Below are 27788 nucleotides of genomic sequence, written 5' to 3'. Positions count from 1 at the left end.
TAATACAGGCGAGGGCAGAATAAATATTTATAAACTCATACTTTTCCTAACATTGATAGCTTTTAGTAGGAAAGTAGCAGTAAAAAAACAGATGTCGGGGTGGTGCAGATTAAAGAGCAATTTCATAGAATCGTGTACTGTCCTGACACCAAACTTAACAAAAATGGGTTTTAAAAAAGCTTTACGGAAGTTCCCATATAATTGAAACAGCAAGAGAAAGTGCATAGTGCTTTGTGCTGAGAAGTTATCACACGGACAGGGACCAACAGGCTGCTTGTTCAAGGAAGGGAAGGCAACCAGATTATGCACGATCCCCATTCTTAATCTAGTTAAAACAAACTGATGAGAAACTCTGGTCACTTGGGTCAAATAAGGTTGATAACCCTCCATTGCATTCATATTGCTGTAACGCACACAGGTAGATAGAATGCCAGTATTACAGGCCCGCCTCTCAGTTTTACACATCAAAAAGATATGCTTCTTTTCTGACTTTGGAATTTCTGAAGCCCCATATCTATCAGTTTTAATATCGAGGCCATAGATCTCCTGGAAACTGTTGATAATATATTTAATCCATGGGATCTTTAAATGGTTATCAACAGTGAGACAATCATTAATAATGGCTCTGTTTAAAGATGTCTCTTCTTTCAGCCAAATTGACCGCCACAGCAATAGTGGCCTCAGGAGGATCAGATTGTTCAGAAATGGAATACCAAGTTCTCTATGGACCAAGTCATTAGAAGCAGATTTGGGCAGACACAAAAGTCTTTTTAAAAAGACATTCTCCTCCACCTGTAAGCACCCGTCCGGGGCAAGACCCCAAACCCCCGCCCCATAAAGGGCGGTGGAGAGGCATCGTGACTGAAAGATCTTAAGCACATCGCTTATCCCCTAATTTAGTGGCAAAAGTAAAGACCCCATTAGCGCTCCTCACCATCTTAGCTCTAACATTTATATGCTCGCTGGCCCAACTGCAATTCTTGGAAATAGTGATACCAAGATAACTAAAATTATCGACTTGTTGGACCCTATGTTCGTCTATATAATAAGAGTGGGGCTTACTCTTCCCCGGCCCACACTCCATGGTATAGGTTTTGGTTTTATTCATCACTAATTTTCTGGATTTAATAAACTGTGAGAACCCATCCATTAAGCGTTGAAGGCCTATCGGGGTCCTGGACAGTAACACGGCATCGTCCGCATAGAGTAATACCGGGACACTGATATTATTAACTATAGGGGCGTCTGCCGCTACCGTCTGTAGGACGGAGCCCACTTCATTAATGAAAAGGGTAAAGAGCAGGGGGGCAAGAACACACCCCTGTCTTATGCCCCGCCCAATCAAAAATGTGGTGGTACACTCCCCACTAGAACCATATCGCACGCTAGTACGTAGTTTGACATAGAGTCGGGCCAAGAAAAAGACAATACCCTCAGGTGCCCCCATTTCAATCAACTTGGCCCAGAGAATTACATGGTCCACCATATCAAAAGCACTACTCAAATCTGCAAAGCAGAGATAAATAGAGCCCTTCTTAGCCTGGGTGTATTTCCCAATCAAAAGTTTGAGATTTAAACATTGCTCAATCGTCCCGCGTCCCTTTCTAAACCCATACTGGCAATTTGCCAGGATGCCATTGGTTTCTGCCCATTCTTCCAGCCTGACCAAAAGTACCCGGCTCATTATTTTCACAGAGGAATCCAGCAGGGAGATGGGACGATAGTTCTTCACATCCCCCCGATCTCCTTTCTTAAATATTGGTATTATAATTGATTCCTCCCAAGTTGGGGGTCGCCCAAAACAAACTGCTGCATTAAAAACTTTAACCAACATGGGTCCCCATACCTCCGGGGCTAACTTATAAACATCGATGGGCACCCCATCGGGACCCTGAGCCTTTCCCCCTTTACTTGCACCGATGCTATCTAAGACCTCGGTGATGCTAATGTCCAAGGGGACAATGGGCCAAAAGTCATTATGGTTACCCAAGGCTTTATCCGAATCAAAAATTGTAGAAAAATGGGAGATCCATGTTTCCATACTGACCGTAGATGTTAATTCTGGTACCTTCTCATCTTTTAAAAACGGACAGTTAACAGTGGCCCAAAATAGTGTACAGTCTTTCCTTTCAGCAGCCTGTGTCAATTCATCCCAGGCCTCGTGTTGTAACTCCGTCTTCCTTCGCTTAACTGTTATCTTATAATTTAATCTAAGCTGGGACACCTGGCTCCTAACTCTAGGTTTGGATGCCAGTGCATCTTTAAGCTCTTTAAGTGCAAGGGTACAAGCATGGTTGAACCATCCCCTTTGCTGATTGGACTTACGCTCAGCTGATTTGGTAAATTTTTGATCAATGATAGAATTAATTCTAATAAAATGTTGAATAGGATCGGCAGTGACGTCAGCCTGCTCAAGAATCTCAATAATTTCAAGTACGCAGCTATTTATAATTAGATGAGACGTCATTTCCGCTTTGTCCCCTTTCCATCTTAACCTTGTACCATTTGGTCTATGTGGTTCAATATTAGCTATAACCCCCGAGTCAGGTACAGGTTTTTGATTCCATAGAGTGACCACTACAGTAATACAGTTATGGTCGCTAAGCATTATATCCACGACCTTAGGTGCCAAACTCCAGGGGACAAGGTTCGATGACATGCTGATAAAATCAATAACAGTATTTGCCCCCCTCCCTGAAAATGTGGGAATACTCTCACCTAGATCATTCTTCTCATTGACCAATATTTCCATATCATGTGCCGCCAAGAGATTGTTCAGGGATTCCCCATACTTATTATGAGGGAAATGGAGATCCGCATCCCCAAAGCGGTTGGTGACCCCACACATACAATGGTTGGAGAGGGGACATACTGCAATATTAAAATCCCCCGCCAAAATAAATTCAATCACAACATTTGAACCCGCTATAATATCAACCAGAGCACTACCTAGTGTGTCTACCACCAGGTGCCTGGTGCTGTCAAAGATATTATTATAAAAATTGATTAAAAGAATGTTTCTTCCATCCCCCTGAGAAAGCCATAAAATCTGGGAAAGGGCCCCCACTAAAACATGTTTTTTAACAATAATGGGTAGTTTGACAGAGATCAAAACCAGAAGCCCTCCCTTAGCTCTACCAGAAGTAGATGCCGTGGCAGGTAACTGATAGGAGACAAAACCATTGTAACCGGAGACATTTTTGCACCAAGTTTCCTGGAAACAAACGATATCGAAAAGGTCGACAAATTCTGACCACCCCAGACTATTTTCTTCAGATGCTAACCCGCAACATTCCAGCTGGCAAGAAAACTACTCGAGGACCCAATGGGTGTTTCAATAACTTCATCCTGGATAAGTATGCTTGGACTCGGACAGTGGTTGTCTACTACAGGCAAAACCCCACTACCCCCCTCAGCATCACCCACGAAGCTGGATATCATGCAACAATCAAGAAGCACACTAACGTTAGCTGGGAGCCCTGTAGTAAATCCTTCTGACTCTACTCCACAGAATACTGTTCCAACTTCAAGCAGCGCCACATCAAGATCCAGTCAATCATTAGAGTCTAAACCACTCAGGGATTGGTACCGGTTGGATATAACCACCTCAAACCTACTGGACACACTAGAGGCACAGCCTCTACCCCTTCTAAAACCATTAGGGGGCTGATCAATTAAATGTTGATAAAAAAATCCCAAAGGTCTGAGTAAAATTCCCTGATCGTTCAGGGGTCGAGAAGTGGCTCTCAACAAGGTAGTAGTAGTAAGTTGGAGATTTTTAAAGTTAACAATTACACAATCACCACTGATACTTTTGTGTTAGTTCCCTATCCAAATGGCTCTGGTAGTGGTTAGAATTTGATCGGACAAAGCTACTGGGAAACCGCACTCTCGGTTAAGCCAAGCCACAGTTTTATACTTCAGGGATTCATGGGTTTCTAGGTTACTACGAGTCCCGGTGTCCGAGAGTGGTGGAACGTTAGTTAAAACTGCCACATATGGTGCACAGTCCGGGGGTAAGTTAGGCGTCGAGTAACCATATCGTTTAGACTTCACTTCGATGTTCCCTGGCTTATCCACTGTCACAATTTTAGTTGGAGTACTTAAACACACCATTGGGTTCGGTACAACTACAGTAACTGGGCATGATCCCCCATTAGGTATCTTAAGGGTCTCCATTACAGGGCCATTGACCTTTTTAGATTCTTTTGGGCTAACCTTTGTCCCAATATGTGAATTCAAAAGGCCTCCCAACCTCTTTATTTCCCCCGAAAAAGTATCAAGTTTGTCCATTAAAGGTTTAATAATTTTGTCAAACTTTGCATCTATAATGCTAATCAAGAGCTCTAGCTGCTCGGGGTCTAGTTTTACTTGAGAGTTGTTAATTACTGTACCTGGGTCACTGACAACACACTTGGATGGGGGGGTCAGATCTTTTTTTGTTATGATTCCCCCCCCCCGTTTTGGAAGGGTTATCCTACCTAAACCCCTCCCTGATCTTAGTACTCTCTGGGCTCTCAGAGCCGGAGAGCATTAAACTGGTGGTACATGGGAAGACTCTGGCGTGATCAGGTTGGGGTCTAGTTCTACATGGGTAACCGTAGTTGGAAGTGCAGGAAACTCCAAGTTACCACTAACATCCCCTGATGAGGTGGACAAGGAAATAGATGGATTGGGAGCACTAGGTAATGGAGCAGAGGTACTCCCCCGACCCAAGGATTGTCGGCGCTCTTTATTAATTTTGTCAACTACTTTAACAAGTTAATTGTCAAGGGTAGCTGAAGTAGGACGTGCGTTCTCCTTGTTAACTTTAGACATATTTGGCTCTCTAAATGTGCGTACAGCCAAATATATGGTTAAAAAAAACGACAAAAGCCTTAATTGGGAACAACCAGTATCCCTTAATGCAATTATGTTAAAACACAATCCTACAAGCAAAGAAACAGGTAGGCAAATGAGGCACAATAACAGTCCCTAGGTAAAAGACCTAATTGTGATATGTTCTATTACCCAGTTCTGTATAGGCGATTTCAGAAGTCCAAGGACCAAAATCTGTGGCCCAGCCCAGCCTCGTACTGCCCCGGACGGCCACAGACGGCCCGCCCTTTGCCCGGGCTTCGCCCGGCATCCGCGCGCGTCCGCGATGCGGAGGGAGCTGCCGCAATTTAAGCGCCTCCGGGTGCGCTGGTCCTGGAAGTGGGTGGGTGGTGCAGGATGTTGGCGCAGGGCTTGCTGGGAGCTGTAGTCCCCCCCCCCCCCCCCACTGCGGCCGTGAAGCTGGAAATCAACGGCGGCGGGAGGAAAAAGCTGCGATAGGGCCCCAGCAGCAAGTGAGGGGAGGTATATCCGCCTGGTCCCCTCCTCCGCCCGTTTTGATTTTGAGAAGGTCCCCGCTCCTTAGTGGAAGCTGCCGCAATTTAAGCGCCTCCGGGCGCGCTGGTCCTGGAAGTGGGTGGGCAGTGCAGGATGTTGGTGCAGGGCTTGCTGGGAGCTGTAGTCCCCCCCCACTGCGGCCGTGAAGCTGGAAATCAACTGTGGCGGGAGGAACAAGCTGCGTCAGGGCCCCAGCAGCAAGTGAGGGGAGGTATATCCGCCTGGTCCCCTCCTCGGCCCGTTTTGATTTTGAGAAGGTCCCCGCTCCTTAGTGGAAGCTGCCGCAATTTAGGCGCCTCCGGGCGCGCTGGTCCTGGAAGTGGGTGGGCGGTGCAGGATGTTGGCGCAGGGCTTGCTGGGAGCTGTAGTCCCCCCCCCCACTGCGGCTGTGAAGCTGGAAATCAACGGCGGCGGGAGGAACAAGCTGCGTCAGGGCCCCAGCAGCAAGTGAGGGGAGGTATATCCGCCTGGTCCCCTCCTCGGCCCGTTTTGATTTTGAGAAGGTCACTCATCTTTGCACTCATACATCCATTAATCCATCCACTCACTCTTTCTTGCGTTCACCCTTTTATACATTCACAATAAAAACGCACAGAGACGCAACAAATATTCAAGATATAATCAAAGAATAAAAGCCGAAAAAAAAAAAAATATGCTGCTGTCTAAACATATGCATATGCTTGTAATAACAAACGTATCAGCGATTGTTCATCTTGCATGGTATTTTACATAGCCTATAGCTATGTCAGTTCCAGCATGGCCGCCACTTTTAACACCAACACGTTTGTCCTCTTCAAATGATAAAACAATGGTACACTGTAGACAACAACTTTCCAAAAAGCCCACCTGTTTTAGAGGAAGTGACCAGGTGGGAAGGGGGGCACTGCAGATTGAATGAGAAGTAGTCAAGCAGGCCGTCAGCACCCCCTGGAGATAAGTAGTATCGTCCTGAGAGAAAAATAAAAAAGAGGAGAATCAAAGAAATGAAAGGAGAACAATAAAAAGAGAATATTGAAAACTAAAGTTCTAGACAACCAGCCCCGTCACTGAAGTGCATTCATTTTGTGAAGGATGTGCATATGTGATCACAAAATACTGCCACTCAGAGGGCAAGAGATCCAATAACTGATGTAGACTGGACCAAAACCTCATGCTGTTCGCTGAAATGGATGATGCAGAGCGTGAGTTACACTCAGACAGACCAATGGCAGAAGAGGGCTGACCCAAAGGCCCTCTGTGTATCTAAATGGCTGTATATTTATCTATGGATGTATGTATTATTTAATAATTTCTTTCATTACATGATCCTGGCTGACAGCTAAGGCTGTCAGGCCTTTGGAAGAGATTCTAGCATAATTATTACAGTTCAAATTGTCTACCCCTATGATCTGTCAAAGGAGGGAACAGAAAACAAATCCACTCCTGCAAAAGTAAACTGTGAGTAAACTGATATTTCCTGCAAGAAAATACCTGACTGCAAAAAGCATTCACTCTTAAAGGCCTATGGGCTTTAATATATGTATCACATAATTAATAATGCAGGCCCAATGTGATCTCATACAGAGGTACTGGTGTCGGATACATGCAGTACTTGGTGAAGTGTTGAAATTGGTCATCCTCCCTGAGGCGAAAAGGTGCCTATTGAATATATGGGAACCAACAGACCTGAACAGAATGGGTAAGATATGGGTAACATTAGGCGAGGGGTTACCCCAAGAAGTGGTCTCAAATCTGGGGGCATGGAATACATACCGAGGGGAGATCTCTAGTCCACCATGCAGCTCCATTTCTGATGACCTGCCCTCACCATAAATGTTGTATCCCATAATATTTCATTGCTCTGTTCTTGTAGCTACCATGTCTGTAACTATGCGAAATGAATGCCTCTTATCTGTAACTTATTCACCTGATTGATGTGGCAACACCGATTCATATTGTTTAATAAAAAGAACCATAAAAAAAAATGCAGGCCCTTTCCCTTTTTGTATCTTTTCAAAATAAATAGATCGGACATATGACACCTGAAATACCCTTTCCTAGTGAACCAATCAGGTATATAGCTGTTATCACCGGATTTTACACATAACCAACTAAGGCCTACTATATAGAGCTTTATAACGTTATAGAGCCTAAGCTTTCCCACAAGGCAACCATCAGACATGCAGTCATACACTTACAAACACACACACACACAATTATAGTTGGCAAAGAGAATGATGTCTCTCACAATGCAAATCTTCCAGTGTTGTAATGCATAATGATGGGGGCTTCATGCAAAATGTGATGAGGGGCTTGAGACTCATATATCTCACAAAAATTCATTGACCTTGGGCGGAATGAGGAACCTCTTGAAGTATTGGGAGTATGCTGAAGGGCTGGGCCACTCCTGCTCCACAGAGGCTCTAGGGGCCTGAGCTAACCCCCTAAAACCTTTAATACCCACAATTTGTCCGAGGGGGTAACCAACACCAAAGCCTTACCTACTACGTTGAACTGTAAGATTCTATTTAACAAAATACTTGACTGTAGGCTTTAATGCAGAATATTAACAATCTGCTATTAAATGCCAGTGACTGTAACATCTGGTTTTCACATTCAGTATCTCAGACCTACTGCCTTTACCCTAACTATCAGTCCCATAACATTTATCAATCGTTTTTCAGCTTAGACCTAATGGGTTGGGCATACGCTTTCCCACAAGAAAACCATCAGGTATAGTGTGATAAAATTGCAAATATGTGCACAATTACAGCTGTCATATCAAAACAAAATCCCACCTAATAGAGCCTAACAAGGATTAACATAGTGCAAACCTTCTATTCCCATGGTTTGTTTGAGTGGGTCACCAACACCATAACCATTTAAAACTATTTTAATCAGTGAGATTCTATGTAACGGAATATCTGACTACAGACTTTAGCACAGTTTAAATTACTAGCCCCCCTTAAAAGCCTATTGAGTTAAACTCATGCTTTTAATAATATGTAAGTCAGGCCCATTGACTATGTCATGACTTTTTGTTATAAACAGAATCTTACATAACAGTTCTCAGTGAACAGATAAGGCTCATAGCCTTTATGACTGGCTTGACTCCATAACCAACACAGGCATACTAAAGTGCACATAAGCTGGCAACCATAATGCATGCATTTACACAATTACAAATATGTCCCAAATTAAAGTTGACAAAACAATATACAATCCTTCTTAGAAGGGCTTAACAAGAATAATCACAGTAAAAATCTTCTACTCCCAGGGTTTGTCAGAGTGAATGCCAACACCAAAAACCTTGCCTGCTAGAACCATCTGTCACATTACATGTAACACAACGCCTCCCTATAATGTGTAACACAATGTGAAAACAACTTGCTGTTAAAGGCCTACTGGCTTCAACAAATGCTTTCACAATAAATAACCTGGCCTACTGCCTTTGTCATAACTTGTCATGTTAAGCAGTTCATATGTATTGCAACAGACAAAACGTTTCTCAGGGCACCCCATAGGCTCACATTTTGTCATCATAACACACTCAGGTCTCTTGTTTTGAGTATAAGCTTTCCCGCAAGGCAACCATGAGGCATACACTCATAAATGTACAAAACTATACAAAATTGCAGTTGTCTAAGCACAGTACCATCTCTCTCTTAAGCAGGGCAGGCTTTAGCACTGGTGGCGCCGTGCAACAATCTTTTCTGGTGCCTCCCCACCCATTGCCCTCCTTCTCAACGGATTCCCTCACTATCATCCTCCTCCAACAGTGCCCCTCATCTCCCTCTAGCCCCTCCCACATTCATTTAATTTGTTTTTTGCACTACTAACACCAATATAGGGTGTCAAAGCACATTACATCTCACACACACATTATACAGAGACAACGAATCTGGGTTTGCCACATTTATGCCCAATGCCAGCCTGTGGGTGGGGTAAACTCTTGGGAGGCAGGCATAGGTGTGAGCTTAATCTGCCAGTGACAGGCCCTCTTGGAAGCTCAGGAAGGGGCTGGCACAACCCCCAGGCCATCCTGCTTAAGGAATCAAAAACACCTCTCCAGCCAAGCCGTTGGTCCCCTGTCTAGGAGCAATACACATAACACCACAGGAGAGCCATTAACAATCAGGTGACCCTGGACACTGGCAGTAAGGCACATTGTGCTTAGCAGGAAAACAGCAACTTTCTAAAAGTGTCATTTTCAAAATAGTAATATAAAATTTTACTTTACCATTAAAATGGACTTTAAATTACTATTAAAATTGGTGCTTGAATAGTTTTTCCAGTGTGTCTGAAACTGAAGTTAAGCAATATAAGGTGTTAATGTAATCCAGTGTTTTTCTATGTGAAAGCCAGTCCTGCCACAGTGTTAAACGACTTTGAAGGTTTTTCACTGCCAGGACATATAAAACCCTAAATATACATGTCCTACTTTTTAAATACTATGCACTCTGTCCTTGGGGCATATAGGGCCTACCCTAGGAGTGACTTTAAAGTACTAAAAAATAATGTTTAGGTCTTGGAAAGGGTTTATTATGCCAGGTCCGAATGACAGTTTAAGCTGTACACACACAGGCTGCAGGGACGGGCCCGGAGACATATTTTACAGTACTACTATATTAGATGGCACGAGTGCTGTAGCCCACTGGTTATATTTAATTTACAGGTACATGGCTTGTGTAGTACCATAAACTAGGAACTTATAAGTAAATTAAATGTGCCTATTAGATGATTGTCTATTTAACTATGTTTAGAAGGAGAAGCACTTTACTGCTGGTCAGCAGAAGTAAAGTGCACAGAGTCCTAGGTCTGGCAAAAATGGGGTCAGCATAGGGAGGAAAAAATCTGGGAGAATACCATGCAAAAGATAGTCCTCTCCGACACTGGGGAAAATGAAAAAGATATGGGCCTGAGATGACTTGAAACTGGAGGAGGAAATAGTAGGGCTAGCAGCCAGTATATTCACCCTAGTTACTGGCCATCATTACGGATTAGCATGCTGGACCTGGAATTACAAGGTCCAATACTGCACTAGATTTCAAATTCCAGGCCTGCTTCCACGTTTTACGGGGTATGTTTAGGACAGATAGGGTTTTATCTTCTTCAGAGATACATCTCCACATGATCCATAAGGAGAGCCATGGTAGTTTGTGTCACTTTGTGGAATTACTCTGTGTTAGTTTGAGGTTGCGTACGGTACTACTTTATGATTTTTTTGTAACTTATTTTTATTGGCATTTGTAGTTTACAGTATCAAAGTACATTTGGATATAGCATGTCGATTTGTATTTCTCACATTTATACCATATTACATTGCCATCTGTACAGTAACGAGACAAATAACTTGCCACGGATAAGGTCTTAAGACGTATAATTTCTATATAGAACAGGGGTACAGAACTGGGGATGCATTCATGGAGTTCTGGGTGCGGGTGTCAAATTGGGCAATAGGGTAATATGCGCCTTGTTTGACGATATTCCCAAGTGTTACTGGGGATGAGGAGGGAGCTGTGATCGGTCTTGCTCCTGGTTCTGGCTGTCGAGTGGGGCCTGTTGTGCGGTATTAGTATCAATCATATTAGGTGTGTGTTGCGGAGGGAGATTTACTACACGTGTTTGTGCCTGTACTTGTGATTGTAGGGTCCCGTGGGGCAGGTGGGTCACCTTCTGGGTCAACGTGGGGTATTGATTGTTTGAAGTGATTCAAGATTAGAGCCCATTCCATAGATATAGGGTGCTTGCGTATTTCTTTCACCTCTTCCTCTATTAGTGCTTCTTCCTCTGCGGTGACCCACTTGTGTACCGCCTCCTCCCATGCTGAGATAGAAGGACTTGTGGGGGACCGCCAATGCATGGATATATTCCTATTGGCTAGTAAAGTGGCTAGTGAGGTAAATTTGAGGGGCACTTTGTGCTGTTTCTGCTTCCGAAAGACACCTAATACGCAGGCCTCCCAGGTGTTTAGATGTGTGAGCCTGGTGAGATCCCTAAGTGATTTATGAATGTGCTGCCAATATGGTTGTAGTGTGGGGCAGCTCCAGAACATATGGTTAAAATCTGCTACTTGTGAGTGGCACCTGGGACAAAGAAACTGGGTGTCGGGATAGAATTGTTGGAGGCGTGCAGGTGTCAAATAAGCCCTATGGAGGATGTAGTATTGTATATTTTTGAACTGCGCGTTTCGAGACACCTTCTTGGGGTGTTTGAGGGCTCTCTCCTATTCTTTCTCGTGTACTGGCCACCCTAGTTCGTCTTCCCAGGTGGTCCGTAGGGTCTCTAGGGGTCTGTTCATGAGTTCCCTGATGGCTTTATATAGCCATGTGGTCAAGTGTCGTCCTACTCCCATGTACAAGATTGTGTGTATGACCGGATGTGTGGCCGGTTCCCCTGTTGAGAGGTCATGGTGCTGGCGGTAATGTTCAAAGAGTTGGCGGTGGAGTAGAAACTGTCCAGGGGGGAGCTCATAGTCATCTATAAGTTGTTGGAATGGTCTCAGTTGTCCGTCTTCGAATAGCGATTCCAATTCGGGGATGCCGCATTCTGTCCATGTATGAAGCGTGTTAGATGTGTAATATCGGTCTCGTTTGGGCCAGCCAACCAGCGGAAACAGTGGAGAGTATGAGGGCCTCCCTGATAATATACGGTGTATCCTTTACATGCATTTGTGTGCTACCGACGGTACTACTTTATAATAGTACGGGTTTCATTTTGGCTGTTTGACATACTTCAATGTGGCACTACTGTGTGGAATTTGTACTACTACCTTGTGGAGACTGTGCCACTCCTTTGTAGTAGTTTATGGGTTTCTGACAATTTGTTGAAAACCCTTGGAGGCTTATTTACAAGCCTCAGGGCCGCCGGTGCATCACTTTTTGTGACACACCGGCAGCGCATTTTGCTGGCCCATATGTAAAAAGACACGCAAAGCCATCCTGCATGAAAGGGGCATGCCATCCCCAGTGCGGAATAATGACTCAATGGAATACTGCTTACTGGGATTGGGACCGCGAGGGAAGAAAGGTAGCCCACTTCATAAGTTTGCACATCTTGCCCTTTTACTAGCCTTAAGAAACATTACAACACAATGGAAAGCTACCAGAGCGCCATCTTTGCAGGAATGGCATGTGGAACTGGTCAGATGGGGTAAAGCGGAAGGGGCTGAATTGCAAAGAGAAAAACACAGGGGGTTGCGCAAAACACCGATCTCTATCGAGTGGAATGCATTAATGGAAGAATTTGCTGCGACTGACATACAATCGTACTGAGGGGGTATAGTTGCACCTACTCAAACCCCTGGTTGACGTTTTTTATCACAACTAAGTGCGATGTCAACAGTATCCAATACAGTACATGATGGACTACTGACGGGTCTGCATATAGGGAGATGATGATTATGGGTAAATGATATGAGCATGGGGACATAAAGGCAATGAAACACGATTGCCGGGCATGTGGGAGAAGGGAGGGGAGGATTTAGTTATAGTAAGTTAGATGTAAAATGATGAATGTATTTCTGCGAATTTGTTTGATTTCATATTGACATATATTGGCTGATTTATAAAGGTCGAGTATGGGTAATAATGACAAATACTGGCCCATAGAAATGAATATTACCTATTGTGCGCATGAAGCAACGCACTGCCACTCAAGGTGTATGAAAGGGTAACAAGGACCCTACAAGGAATTTCTATTCAAATAATGGAACTGTATATGATGTGTTGCATGATTACAATGTAATGATATAAGGCCTTTTTTACTTATGCTAATGCTATATAAAATCAATAAAATAAGTTATAAAAAAAAAAGAAAGGGGCGTTCTGCAGCACACATAGAAAGAGGGAATCACCTCTTGTGATTGTTTTTGTGGAGGAAGGTGTATCTTCCTGCACAAAAACAATCTCCCCTGAAATGCAGACACCCTTGCACCATGGTGCAGGGGTGCCTGTGTTGGCGCATGGCAGCCAATTGTGTGCCAGCTCAGGGGAAAGCACAGGGATGCGACATATTATTGTAAACATGTCACATCCCTGTGCTTTGAAAGTGACTCAGTGTGGCGAAGCTAAATGGCTTGCAGTGCTGCGCTAAGTCACTTTCTTGTAGATAAGGCCCTTGATGTTTGTACTTTGAGATAGTTTATGGTAATTGTTGACAAGCCTTTTCATTTCTAATGTATTATTCTGAACTCTGTTGCTTCTTTTGCAAGATGTGCAAATTAATGTGATGCCTGTTACAGTCGGGTAGAACAACTACAGCAAATGACCCATTCTATGTCAGCCTCTTTGTTATGCATATGTAAATAAGGAGAAATTAGTTTGGAGAAGTGGGAAATGAACAGGACATTCTAAAAGCACAAAAATGTTTTGTTAAAGCCAAAACGTCATGCTGTGCCTGCACAGACCAGACTGGTGACTGCCAGGCCTCGATCTCGTCTTTCTCTTGCTGAACTCTAATATATATGATTAAATAAGATTCTGACCCTTAGATGGAATCCCCTTGTCATCACTATATACATCAGGGGCCTCCAACTTTTTCTGTAACAAGAGCTATTTATGTTCAATAAAAATGATGCCGAGCTACTGATATTATTAGTGCTGTAAAGACAACGTTGCGTTAGTGGCCGCCCTGTGCAAGACTGCCAGCGTTGGTTACCTCAGTGCATCAGGCAGGGTTACCACTGGCAATGCAAGAAAGGTTTTATTAACTTGTAATGTAGATATGTTTTGGACATTCAACCACACACTTTCATCCTGAATACACACTTTTAATTTAGGAATACATATGGTAATTCATCCAACCAATGGCCTCTAATTTAGTAGGCGGGTCTGCACATAGGAGAGCTACTGACTGGTAGCTGGAGAGCTACCCATAGCTCACAAGCTACTGGTGTACATCCAATGAGACACTGCTTTACCTTCTCTAGCACTTAAGCTGAATATTAAGGTCCAGCACTCCTTTTATTACTATGAGTATTTTGCTCCACATGTTAGTTCAAGATCACATCTAGAATAGAGCACTGAAATCACACCGAACACAGCTTGGTTATGGGAGAAATGACTTCAGGGGTTTCATGTGACCCCAACAGCAGTCAACAACAGCACACAACACATTAGACAGAATTATGTGCATACAAACATAGGGCAAACAATCCATAGAGTTGGGCATCAATTTGCTCATATCAACCCTGTGACAAAGCCACACATAACCTTAAAAACCACATTAAGGCAGAACTCTGAACATACACCTAGCACAGACAGAATATGCAATGGTATCAGAGAAGATGTGGTGTTACGCCAGAGCGGCTTACTTTGGAGCCAGGTTCGAGTCACCACGTCAGTGAATCCTGTGATGCCGAGGAAATCACTTAGGCCTTTGTTAGAACTGGGGTTACCGATTCCGACACGGTAGCTTGGCGCGAGGCGGAAGGCACCCGCAGGCAATGTGTAAAGCAGTTGTGCAGCAGACACTCACCCTGACTCAGTAATGCGCACGCAATGAAGAGACACCACACCAGACTGTTGTATAAAACAATGCTCTTTATCTCATTCAGGTCATGGCAAAGGAGTTCATTTCAGTGAAAGAGCAGATAATCTCAGGGCAACGTTAAATTCATTTCAGGAAACAGAGCAGATAATCTCTGGGCAACATTAGATTCATTTCAGGAAAAACATGCGTAAATTCATTCGAGGGCATCAGGGCATGAATATAACCTCAAAACATTCCCTTGGTAGGGGCTAATCAATGCAACAGTCCTTACATAACATCAACACAAGCGACATCACTTTGGCGCATCTTCAATATGGGCAATACTTTAGGCCGAGGGACTCAGCTCCTGCAGCAGTCCCTAGGCAGGGGGATCATACCGGCAACGTCCCTGAGACAGGGGTGGTGTTCACTGTGGGCAGTTGTTAAGCCTCCTAAACCCTCCTCCCAGGGCATTCAGAAAACCATTCTTGGCCAGTCTCTGTCCCCCAGGCTTCGAGCAATGCAGGCAGAGTCTCAAGCAGGATGGGCTGTCCCCTCCCTCGCCAGTGGTTGTGTGTAACAGGTGTCAAGGGGCGTATATACCGCCCCAGCTTCCCCACACTCACCAGTCAATTCTTAGGCCTGTCAGCCCCCTTAACCCCAGGCGGACCGCTCCTCTCCTCACTCTGGGCCTCACCTGGGGGTTGGCGGGGAGGGGCAGAGCACTTTTCAGGCCGGCGGAGACCTCCTCGGGGCTCCGGCTCCGCCACGCCGTTTCTCGGAGGGCTCCGGTCTTCCTTTTCTGCCCGGGGCCCAGGAGCCATTCAGGTTGCGGCTCACAGGGGGGCACTGCCGATGACGCGGCCGACGCCCTAGTTGCCTGGCAACGCGCGCCCACGCAGCCCGGGCCTAGTGCGGCCTTCTCTACTACCGCGGCGGCCCTCCCCAGGCTTCAGGGGCCGCAGCGGTGATCTTCAGTGGCGCCTCCTCCTCCCTCAATGTGGCACCACCTGCGTAGTTCGCCTCACACTCCCTGGGCCCACAGCGCTCCTGGCATACCGTGCTTCGTCCTCCAGCTACCCAGAGGTCGTGGCGGTGAGTTTCGCAGCGCTGGGGGGATTAAGGCCACCGCAGGTCCGGAGCTCACACCGTAGCAGTGCCACCTAGCACAACGCTAGCGGAGGGGCAGCAGCTTCTTCACTGTAGCGCTTAGGAGTCACAGCGCTTGGGAGTCACAGCGTGCAGGGGGAAGGCCCAGCAGCGGTACCTGGTGATCCCCCAGTAGCAGTAGCGCTCACAGCCGGCAGTCCACGTCTCCAGTACAGCGCTTATCTCGGGGGGGGGGGGGGGGGCGGATGGCAGGTCTTAGTTGCAGGTTTTTGAGGGGAAGAAGGGGTTTGAGTTGGCAGGCATCAGAGGCAGGATGGTTCCCTGCAGCACACTGGAGTTGGTCCCCTGGGCTTCCCCCTCACTGGGCAAGATCAGCAGGCTGGCAGAGTCCCTCATCGAACTTGGGCACAGCAGGGCCTAAGCTCAGTCAGTCCCAGTAGTGTAGGTTCCTCCCCAGGCACAACCGCCTATACTCCGGCAGAGGTACCCCAGGTCCAGTGGTGCCCCAACTGACTAGTACAGTTTCCCTCCCTTCCTCTTATACCACTAGGTCAGGTGACCCTCCTGTAAAGGCGGCAAAGCATAACCCCTTCCAGGGCTGGAAGGTTTCAGGAGCTTCCACATGTTGGTCTAAGGGACAAAAAGGCGGGACGGCGGAGATACAGTATCAGGATGTCCCAGCCTGCTCCTAACTACTAGTGCGTGTATTCAATGGCCACTCCGCAGTAGCAGGAACCTGTGGCAGCCATGTTATTGGGAGAAAGCACCTGCACCTCAGCACTGTTTGGCAGTGGTAAGGCGCCCAGAGACCTAGGTCCAACAAAAGACGGCGGCAAAAATAAGGCGAAAAGGACAAAAAAAACAGGGTAATACCACCCTAGGGCTGACAGGTCTAACAGCCTTGATTACGAGTTTGAGTGGGGCGGGAGCGGGCAGGCCGCCATCGGCACGCTCCTGTACCGCTGAGACTCACTGCCGCCCTTCTGCCAGATTACGACTTAAAAGTGGTCTGGCGGGCAGGCGGTGTGGTTGACCTGCGGCGATGCCTCTTTCAAAGGCAGCAGTGCCTTTGAAAAAGGCACCACAGTGGAAACGCCACACAAAGTTCCTGTACGGCATGGACTGTAAAGTCCATGTCGTGCAGGATCTAGGGTGCATGCACACAGGGGGTACATGTTGTGCCTCCCTGTGTGCATCAACATGGCATGAGGTACCAGAGGGCCCTGTAGAGCCCCCACTGTTTCCTCTCCGCTACGGTTTTCATGGCGTTGAAACTTCCTTGAAAACCGTGGGGGAGAGAGAATTTGTAATATGCATGGTGGGATGGCGACGGTCCCGCCAAGCATATTGCGGCCTCAAGATTGCCACGTCATCGCCTTGGAATGGCTGTTCCCTGGCAGCGGCGGTAGTCCCATGGCGATCAGACTGCCCAAGTTATAATGGGGCAGTCGGATCACCAGTGCGGCAGTGGCTGGACCGCCACCCCCGTGCCACCACGAGTCTGTCAGTCCTCGGGCTGCCAGTCTTGTAATGGGGCCCTTAATCTTCCTGTGCCTCTAAAAATGAATGCGTCCTTGTGTAATGTAACCGGTGCTCATTTAAAGCGCTCCAGTACCTTAAGGTCGAATTTGTGCTGTATTTTAAAAAAAACCTGCAAAAAAGAACCAGTCATGATGGTATCCTACAGCACTTGGGACTATCTGCTATTTACCACACATTCGCCTTTGCCAGATTACACCCACACCAGTCGTGGAACTATGTATAGCCCAGTTACCAAAAACTCAAAATGATGGACCCACTACAAACTGAGGAGCAACCCCCCCTCCCCCCCCCCCCATCCAGTAGCTGCAAAGACACTTATTGGCGTTGTGGTGATTGGGGGCCCCATGAACGGTTAGGTCCCCCCTGAAGGATTGGGTCATCCCCCCCCCCCCCCCACCCCCCCCCCCAGTGCCACAGGGGCGCGTGTTACACCCTTTAGTTTCACCCGCCAAGACCTAACAATTCGTTACATTGCACCGCATATTATAGGGCGAGTGATGTTTGCCTTGTGGTGTATGTAGCTTCTACGCTATTTCATGTTGCCCCAACAGTTGTTAAAAATGTAGTAGTCCGCCTCAGGCACCCTCCTCCACTCCACCTTTTTGTATTTCAGAGGGGAAAGCGTTTCTGTTTTTTCAGGGAGCCGCACTCTTTGAAAGCCTGTGCTTGAATGCTGCTGCACGGGAGCTTGAAAGTTGCCTGCTGAGACTGAAGATGAACCCCAGGCTGAATAATGCCCCCCTTTGTTCGGGCAGGGGCAGCTTTCTGTTGGCCTGACAGATGTTCGGCCCCTGTGCGTGTGCACAGAAAGCCCCCTGACCAGCAGCGCGCCGCTCTGATCAGAGGGTTATCGATTAGAGCGACGGGAGCGAGAAAATGCACCGCAGCGGGAAAGAAACCAAAGCTGTCACCGAGGGGTTACCTCAGCGCGCCGAGAAGAAATACAACACAGAGCCCCCCTGGAAGCTTAGGACAGATGGAGACGCGGGCAGGTAGGTAGGTAGACGTATTTTAATACATTGGTGGATGGCCAGGTTAACAGGTAAGAAAGCAGATGACATAGCTGGGATCGAGGGGCGGGGAAATAGGTCGGACGGACAGATGGTGGTTTGGGGGCATCAGGCTGGCAGCCATCCTGATGGAGGGCAGGAGGTGGGCCAAGGACAGACGACTGCATAGACAGCGAGACCGTTGTCTGTATGCATGGGTGGGCACGCGCTCACCCGAAGTCGACCGAGACCACCAAACTCATTTCGCAGAGTACCCCAACAGCTGCCAGACGGGGCTAATTTCAGGTGTCGACAGCCTTGGGCCGGTAACCTCGTGAAGCAAGGCGCTATTCAGCAGACCACGCCTGCCGCGTGCACAACGCATCTACTAGTTTCAAAGCGATTTTTGTAGGTATTGTACCTCAGCTCCGGCAAGGCGATGTAGGACAGGAAACGAAAAGAAAGGTGCCCCCGCCAAGCTCTGGCGGCGTTGAAGGGAGTCTCAGTTACCCTCTGCCTAGGAGCATGTAAGCATGGGGGTAGCATTTATTTGGTGCAGTAGGTGAAGGGGCACCGGAGCCCATTGAACTCTGCCTTACAAGTCAAACACAGTGGCCGGAGGGGAGAGAAGGGGGCATGTCCTTTCTTTCACCAGTGCCCGTGACCCCCTCGCATCGTCACTACATGTAAGCAGGCAGCCACCACATCGTTTGCCGAATTGACTGTCCGAACGCGTTTCTCCTCCCCATCAGTAGTAAGAGCACTTTATGTTGTGGTCTTACTCCCGAAGCCTGCTTCTTTTTCCTTACATTTTGTCTATAGAAATACACAGAATAGCCATGCGTTGGCTTCCAAGAAGGACCCGTTTCAAAGGTGAGAGCCCATTTATTTTCAGCTCCAAGATTTCGAGACCACGCAGGTGCCATCTTCCTCCAGGCTGCCCCAGAAAGGAGAGAGAGGCGCTCTGACAGCGAAGGGCCGACGATGTTTATTGCCTGGAGAAATGTAACGTCCTTACTGGAAGCCTGCATCTAAAAGTCAACTTTTACTTCCACACTTCGCTAACCTGTAACTAAATTTAACTGAAGTTTTCCAGGTGAATCTATTCACTTGAAACAGGGACATCTTAAGGATTTTGGGGGCCAAATGTATTTTGGGGCCTACTGTTCGTAACAGCTTGGAATTTATAATCCAATTAAATCTCTTTTATGCCCTCTTTGGCCAGGTCATTGACAGTTCACTGGCATGCTGGTCCAAATTCTAAATTAATTTACATCTAATATTCAGGGACAGTGACCTGTGTTTTCAATATGACAAGTCAGTAGCAGCTCACTAATATAATTGCTAATAATCTTTGTGACCCTTGTTATTTGTCAAGTGTGAGATCCAATTTTGAGATCAAAAACTGTTTTAAGGGACAGTTCATGGTGTTCATAAAAAAAAGCCTTTCTCTGTCAAATGTCTGTAACAGACTCTAATGCATCACCCACATTAAAATAAATTCAACGAAAACGGTATTTTAAAAAGTCTGTTAAGAATTATTCAAGGTCATCAGGGGAAGAACGGAGCTAGCTCTAGCGGAGGAGGGGCGGGGGGGTGCCCATGCCTAAAACGTCTCTGACTTGAAAGATGTTAAATAAAGTTTAATTAAGATATGAATAGTTCCAATAACACAAAACCTCTAAAGACTGTAAATACACTGGGTAAGATAGAACTTATATAAGTCTTAACGGCCGCATTCGTTAAAAACACATTAATTGCGCATATATTTAATTCTGAGTAGCAATGACAGAAGCAGAGTTTGAGAGTTGGGGGCATGTTTCCTTCTTAATTCTGCAATATAAAATGGTGGCCGCCACTTAGATTAGTTAATTGCAAAGAAAGAAATGGAAAGTGCTGTTTTTGCAGAGCGAAACTTCTTGTGGTCCCAAGGGACCCGAGCCAGAATGCTGGCATAGAAAAGAGAGATTTATTGATGAAGTATTTAGCATATAGAAGTGGATGAAATCCTAAGGGGTAGAAAGCGCCATAAAAATGAAATTACAATACAATACAAAACAATAATGGAGGGACCGAAAGTGGGTAGAATCGTTGCAAAGCCAGCATCAAGAGAAACACGTGGGCCGCCATGGACAACAGAAGTGAATATGGTGCTATCCAGGCGCCAGCCTGCAGCTTAAGATACACAGGAGGAGGATGAGGAAGAGAAGGAGGAGGGTGATTGACAGGGCTGTAGACCAGTAGCAGCGTGATGCAGAACAGAAGACGGTAGACCACGAGCTGCCCAGCAGAGTAGGTTTGAGACTTTGGGCACGGCCGGATGTTGGCAGTATTGGTAGACTGGGCACAGAAGGTGCCACAGAATGGGAGGGGGGTAGAAGTGAAGGAAGGGTCTGGGAGTGAGAGGCGGGTGGGAGAGTAGGTGTGCACGAGGTGGGTACAGTGTCTGTGTGTATGCTAGCACTTTCTGGGACTCCAGCGCTACGGTCATAAACACCAGGTCTTGCAACACTCTGCCTCTCTGTTGGTGCCCTTCAAATTCCGGAGCCAGCAAACCATAACTCTGCACCCTCAGCCACAACTCAAACACATTTCAAAGCCCCACCAGCGCCACCCTGCAGTAAGGCTCTGGACAGTTCTTCAACTCTGAGCCCATAGACCCCCCCCCCCCCACAGGGCTACGAGATGGCCATAGTCTGGTCTTCAGCAACTTCGAAGAACTGTAGGGTGCCTTCCTGCCATTGAGAGAGTCCCAAAGCGTTTTTGCTTTTTCTGCACCTTAAGGATTGACTCCTGTCTACCTGTCCTCATGTGCTTCTGCTACAAAGCACTTTACTGAAATCAACGAAGGCAAATACAGTTCGGGCCTGCTGGGGTATACATGACGACAAATCTTGTATCAAACCTGCACATAGTAATGTCATGAATGTATAGAGACACTATGTCAAATAAGCAAGACCCCCTTGGGTATCTTATGTAGCATACATCCGTTCATTCACATTCACTCACAAGAGTCAGGTATTAGCACCAATAGGAGTCCGGAAAGGTAGTGTATATAGAATAATCAGTGTATTTATTATGTATCATAAAAACTTTAAAAAAACATTAAAAACATTTTATCACAAAGTCCATGAGGGAGACAAAAAGACTTTAAGGGAAGTACACAAGCAGTGATGTCTTATAGTATAAATCTCACAGGCACTCAAAGATGCATAGCTCAAAAACTGACAAGTTCATAAGTACATATTTCATAAATGTGTCAAGTTTCTTTTTCAATTATATCCCAAGATATTGCCTGTGCCTTTGTGAACCTAATACTTTCTCGGTGTCCAGAATCGTTGTGTAAGTCCTTCCCATAAAATCTGTACAAAAAAGCGACGCGTTTCGGTGGTATCTTATGATTCCCCACCTTCTTCAGGCTGCACAAATGCTTGTAACACAACTCCCACAAAAGATTATATCTAGTTGGGGGTGTGCTCGTGACTTCAGATTGTCAATTCTTCATCAGCAGTGACATCTTTCAACCACAGAATTTATCATAATGTTCAGCTTTCAATAATAGGGGGTAATCTCCTCCCTTGTATGTTCCTTCAAGGTGGCACCAGTATTACACTCGGTATAAAGTTGTAAAAACGTGCCTTCCGCAATAATTCCTCTGACTGCTAGGGTCCAAGTTATATGCCCCACAGAGGCTATGGGACTCCTTCTTTCACAGGCTCGCGTCCAAAAGAAACGCCGTATTTGCTTAATGTTCCACTTGGAATGCTGGTTGTCGGGACTAAAAAGCCTCACGACCTGCCTCTGATCACCGTCCGATGCTTATTGAAAGCTGAACATTATGATAAATTCTGTGGTTGAAAGATGTCACTGCTGATGAAGAATTGACAATCTGAAGTCACGAGCACACCCCCAACTAGATATAATCTTTTGTGGGAGTTGTGTTACAAGCATTTGTGCTAGCCTGAAGAAGGTGGGGAATCATAAGATACCACCGAAACGCGTCGCTTTTTTGTACAGATTTTATGGGAAGGACTTACACAACGATTCTGGACACCGAGAAAGTATTAGGTTCACAAAGGCACAGGCAATATCTTGGGATATAAATGAAAAAGAAACTTGACACATTTATGAAATATGTACTTATGAACTTGTCAGTTTTTGAGCTATGCATCTTTGAGTGCCTGTGAGATTTATACTATAAGACATCACTGCTTGTGTACTTCCCTTAAAGTCTTTTTGTCTCCCTCATGGACTTTGTGATAAAATGTTTTTAATGTTTTTTTAAAGTTTTTATGATACATAATAAATACACTGATTATTCTATATACACTACCTTTCCGGACTCCTATTGGTGCTAATACCTGACTCTTGTGAGTGAATGTGAATGAACGGATGTATGCTACATAAGATACCCAAGGGGGTCTTGCTTATTTGACATAGTGTCTTGATTTGGTGTCCTGTTCCCCTTGGTGTAGTGGGACCCCTCTCCTTTATTTTTTGACATGAATGTATAGAGGCCACAGCACATGCATGACATTGTACTATAGCTAAAGCAACGTGGACAGATGTTTAATTCTCCTGGTGTCTCTACCATTGTACTGGGCTCCACCCAGTGCAATGTCAGCAAAATCCGGGGCACTATAATAACTGCAAAAACAACAGTTGATGGACAGAATGCAGAACAATGTCATACATTCACCCCAGTACAGAGATCTGGGCCTAAATCCATCGTTTTTTTGCTCACGATGCCGTTCCAGTTTGAGCCCAGCCGTATGCACATCAGTCTTGACCCTGTGCCTCATGGGAACAGTCCAGCCCGAACTGCCAAGCCAGGTCCTCCCTGGACTGGAAATAAGCATCCTAGGACCTGTTTCGGGGTTTCACCCCTCTTCAGCCAGGATAGCTTGATTCCAGTGGCATGGAGAGCACAGGACCCACGTCTGGGCATACCCTTCCCACTCGGGGTGACAAATGCAAAAACAACAGTTGGACAGAATGCAGAACAGGATGCTTGTTTCCGGTCCAGGGAAGACATGGCTTGGCAGTTCGGTCTGGACTGTTCCCATGAGGCACAGGGTGAGACTGATATGCATATGGCCATGTCTGAACTGGGGTGGTGGAGTGAGCTAAAGAATGATGATGGATTAAACCCAGATCAGTTGACGGGGGGTGAGTGTTTGATTTGCTCAAGCGCTCCATCCATCATCCCCTTTGGTATCGCTTTGTTTGCCCTAAGTTGGCAGGGTATGCCCAGACGTGGGTCCCTTGCTCACTTTGCCACTGGATTCAAGATTGCCTGGCTGATGAGGGTTATGAACCCGAAACCGGTCCCAGGATGCTTTTTTCCAGTCCAGGGAAGACATGGCTTGGCAGTTCGGGCTGGACTGTTCCCATGAGGCACAGGGTCAGACTGATTTGCATATGGCCATGTCTGAACTGGGGTGGTGGAGTGAGCTAAAGAATGATGATGGATTAAACCCAGATCAGTTGACTGGGGGTGAGTGTTTGATGTGCTCAAGCGCTCCGTCCATCATCCCCTTTGGTATCGCACTATAATAACTACCAAACTAGTAACATGCTTCACACAAAAACGCAAAAAAGGAGCTTTAATGGACCCAGTTGGAGAAAATGTGTGTCACAGCAGAAGATATAGAAATCATCCACCCATGCTTAATTATTAATTGATGATGCGAAGCGCGCCAACTCTGATGAACGCTTCGGTCCATTATTATCCCACACTATACTTTCGGCTGAAGTATGACTACTTTCAGGACTAGGTACCCCTCAGACAAAGCCACACAAAATAAGTTGTGTGTGCCAAGGCCTCTTGACCAAGTAATGGGGAGAAACTAGAATAGGAATGGACCAAAAGGCATTATTTTTCCCTTCCTTCCATCTTGGTTTACTATTCCTAAGAACGTGCAAGAGCCTTGTACAATAAGGAATGAAGTTCCCTCTTGGAACAAAACTGCAGTTCCCATTAACGCCCACTCTATGTAGCATTAACCCCTGAAACTGTTGCGTAATGCCAGAACGTCAGTCCAACTTTCCCTGCATTACCAAGATGTGTGCCTTAAGTATGTTGCAATGCTTGCTATGTCCCCAAAGCCCCAAGGGTTGGCCAATTGGTGCAAAATTCAATTACAAACCTGTGATTTATTTATTTATTTATTTATACCTTTTAATATAGCGCGAACATGACCCTAGAGGGTGTCAGAGCGCTTTACATTGCACCATTCGGAAACAATATACGGTCAAGGGGGTAATATATATACATTCAATTTAAGAGGTAGACAGTGGTAGGTAAGATAACATATGTCGAAAACAGTAGCGTATGATTTAAAGTCTTAGGATGTGAATTTGTTCATTATAAGCATTTTCACTTCTTTTTTGAAGGAGGAGGTAGGGATCCTGCGTACATCTGGTGGTAAGGAGTTCCAAATCTTCAGTGCGATACCTGAGAAGGCTCTGCAACACGTTATCTTTTTGTGTAAGGACTGCGAATAGGGTCAACACTAAAAATATCTTGCACCCTCAGCTTAGGCTACTGACCTTTCTTGTGCAAAAATGATTGCTGTACATCTTGTTACTATATGTCCCTGCCTATCCCAGACATAGCCTCTACACAAACAGCTTTTTCCATTCAGCAATCCCATACAAAATGGCCAAAGTGAACTTCTGCTTTCAAGAGGATGGACTGTGCTGAGAGGTATTGGGTTTACAGGCGGTGGGGTGCTAAAACACTAGGCCATACAATGTTTCGGATTCATTTCTGAATATAATTCTTAACTAGAACTCCCATCCGAGGGAGCAGTATTCTTTAGTGACCCTCATTGAGTGATATTCCAACAAATGTGACACATTTTGCGTTGAATTTAAACTCTATTGGAGTGTTTTAAGACATCTGGACAGGAGTTGGTATCCATTAATCCCTTGTGATATAACCATGGATCAACAATCAGTCAATTGCTGTAAGAAATTAGGTTATTATTTGGGATGGGCAACTACCCACTTCAAGGAATAATCACAACCCTTGGCAGTGTGAACCCTCCAAGTCACTAAATTAACCTCAGCTCACCCATGGTAGTCATGGCATAAAGCAGACAGACTTAACTTAGGGCATTGCGTAACATATTTATGCAGTATCAACATAATAATAAACTCAAAATGCAAAACAATAAAATCCCAAACCAAGTTATAAAAATAGATTAAAAGCGGATAAACAAAATTAAACTAATATGACAATAATTCAATAAGGGGAACTGGAGATATGAACTTTTAAACTTTTAAATACAAATAGTGCCAAAAAGTAGAGAGAGCCAGTGATAGTCAAAGGTCACAGTAGACCAGTACCTAGGCACAATTTGAGGCCGAGTGCGATGGAGCATCGGTCGGATACATCAGCCAGGTTCATCCCGGTCAAACATTATACCGTCTGACTTTAGTCCTTTAAGTCACAATCCACTACAGGAGTACACTTCTAAGGCCCCAAGACCCCATGGTGTTGGGCAGATGAAAAGCAGGGTCCAGTCCATGTCCAGATGCCACTGGTAAGCAGGGTTCGTCCATAAAAAGACCACTGACAGCTTCATGTCTCCCTTTAGCCACCCAGATGTCAGCAAACTGGCCCTTGGAGTCCACTTATTTGTCCTGGGTCCAAGAGCAAGCAGTTCCACAACTAGGTCACAGACAGCAGACCTAATCCTCTTCTGACATTCTGCAGTCTCAGAAAGTGTTCTGAAGTGGGTACCTGGACGTGCCACAGTTATGCCTGCAACTAGCAAGTGGGTGGGAGTGACTCCTGGCCTTTCCCTAACCAATGGGTTTAACATTCCCAGGCTCTACCCTATCTACTTTTGCAGTAATTCCTGATTGTCTTATTGCAAACAGACCCAAAATGCAATATGTCAGGGCATTTCCAAGATGGTGAAAGTCTCCGGCCACACTATACTTGTGCCCTGAGGGTATGTCCGGGGAGTGTGCTATGGTAATCCGAGTGTCCTCCCCATCTAACACCAAAATCCAATTTGATGCAGGCACTGTATCGACAATAAACCCAGAGACACAAGGCTGGTAGGCAAAAGCCGGGACCTTCAGCAACCAGACATGTGATACACAAGAATTGTCTTGGCATCCTGTAGTCTACTCCTCAAGCGCATCCCAAGTGTTACATGTCCTCAACAGATCTGTCAAGCAGGATTTGACACTGCTGTTAAAAGGAGGCCCACAGTCCCCAACCAGCATATTCTGTTGAACTCAGGGGAATCATCTCTGGCCATTCAGTTTGGCCTATTGTTTGCTGCTAGGCAGCATTTCATACCTTTTTTACACAAACTCAGGGCTAATCACTGGGTGGGAGAAGCTGAAGAGCAAATACAAATTTGCCTCCTGGAACTTCAGGTAGGGAAAAGGTAACTTTCTAAAAGTTACTTTTCCTTAATATTTACTACACTTCCAACTTCACCATACAACTGGACTTTTAGTCACTATTAAAAATAGTTGCTTAATTATGTTTATAGCTTGTCCCTTTCACGAGGTACAGTATTGGCATTTATTATCGCTTCCAAATGTTTCTCTATGGGCCAGCACCTTCCTACAGTGAAAATAGCTTTTGGGTGCTAGGCACTGTAAGGACATGTTAGCATTATATTTCTACATGTCCTACTTATAAAAACCATGCACCTTGCCCTCAGAGTTGCAAGGCCTACATAGTGGTGACCTATTAATATTCAAAAGGAAGATTTCAACTGTTCAAACCGTTTATTTTGACAGACGGAATTGTAGTTTTACACTGCTACAGTCAGGCTACTCAGGGTAGCCCTGAAGCAATGTTTTCAAAATAGGTATTGCAGTCCACAAGTGGCATTGTAACTTCAAGGTCTTGGGCACACCTTCTACACTCTATACTTGGAACTTATAGGAACAGTAAATATGCCACTTAGGTGCATGCCAATTCAACCACATGTAAAGGGGGAGCACAGGAACTTTACCAATGGTTAGCAGAGGTAAAGTGCAAAGAGGTCTAAAGTAACCAATAAAATACCTCACAGAAAAGGCAAATTTCCTACATGCACCTCAAATAATTCCAATTAGCAATCAGAACGCTACAGACGATGTAGGTGTAGGAGGCCGGCTCAGTATATGGTGCACACTTATTTGAGTGAGGTACCTTGCACTAATCCAGACAACCCTTATGGTGATTTTAGTGATCTTAGACAACCATAGAAAGCTCTCTAATTCTCTCTACTTCAGAGTAGCAAAGCAGCTAGTAGAGACCACTTTAACCTGTGGCTCAAAAGACAGAGCTGAGTCAAATTTGATGCC

The 27788-nt window shown here is 45.6% G+C and overlaps 1 long non-coding RNA gene across 1 annotated transcript in view; it reads right to left on the bottom strand.

Annotated features, from left to right (window-relative positions):
• The window catches only part of LOC146821067 (uncharacterized), a 344858-nt gene that overhangs the window by 142561 nt on the left and 174509 nt on the right, over positions 1 to 27788 (bottom strand). Inside the window, exon 2 of the long non-coding RNA XR_014962659.1 lies at positions 6220 to 6321. This is a non-coding gene — a long non-coding RNA (uncharacterized LOC146821067). The remainder of the gene's footprint in view (positions 1 to 6219; positions 6322 to 27788) is intronic.

This window comes from Triturus cristatus, chromosome 6 (assembly GCF_964204655.1).
Source record: "Triturus cristatus chromosome 6, aTriCri1.1, whole genome shotgun sequence".
Lineage (NCBI taxonomy): Eukaryota > Metazoa > Chordata > Amphibia > Caudata > Salamandridae > Triturus > Triturus cristatus.
This window is presented reverse-complemented; position numbering and strand designations above follow the sequence as displayed.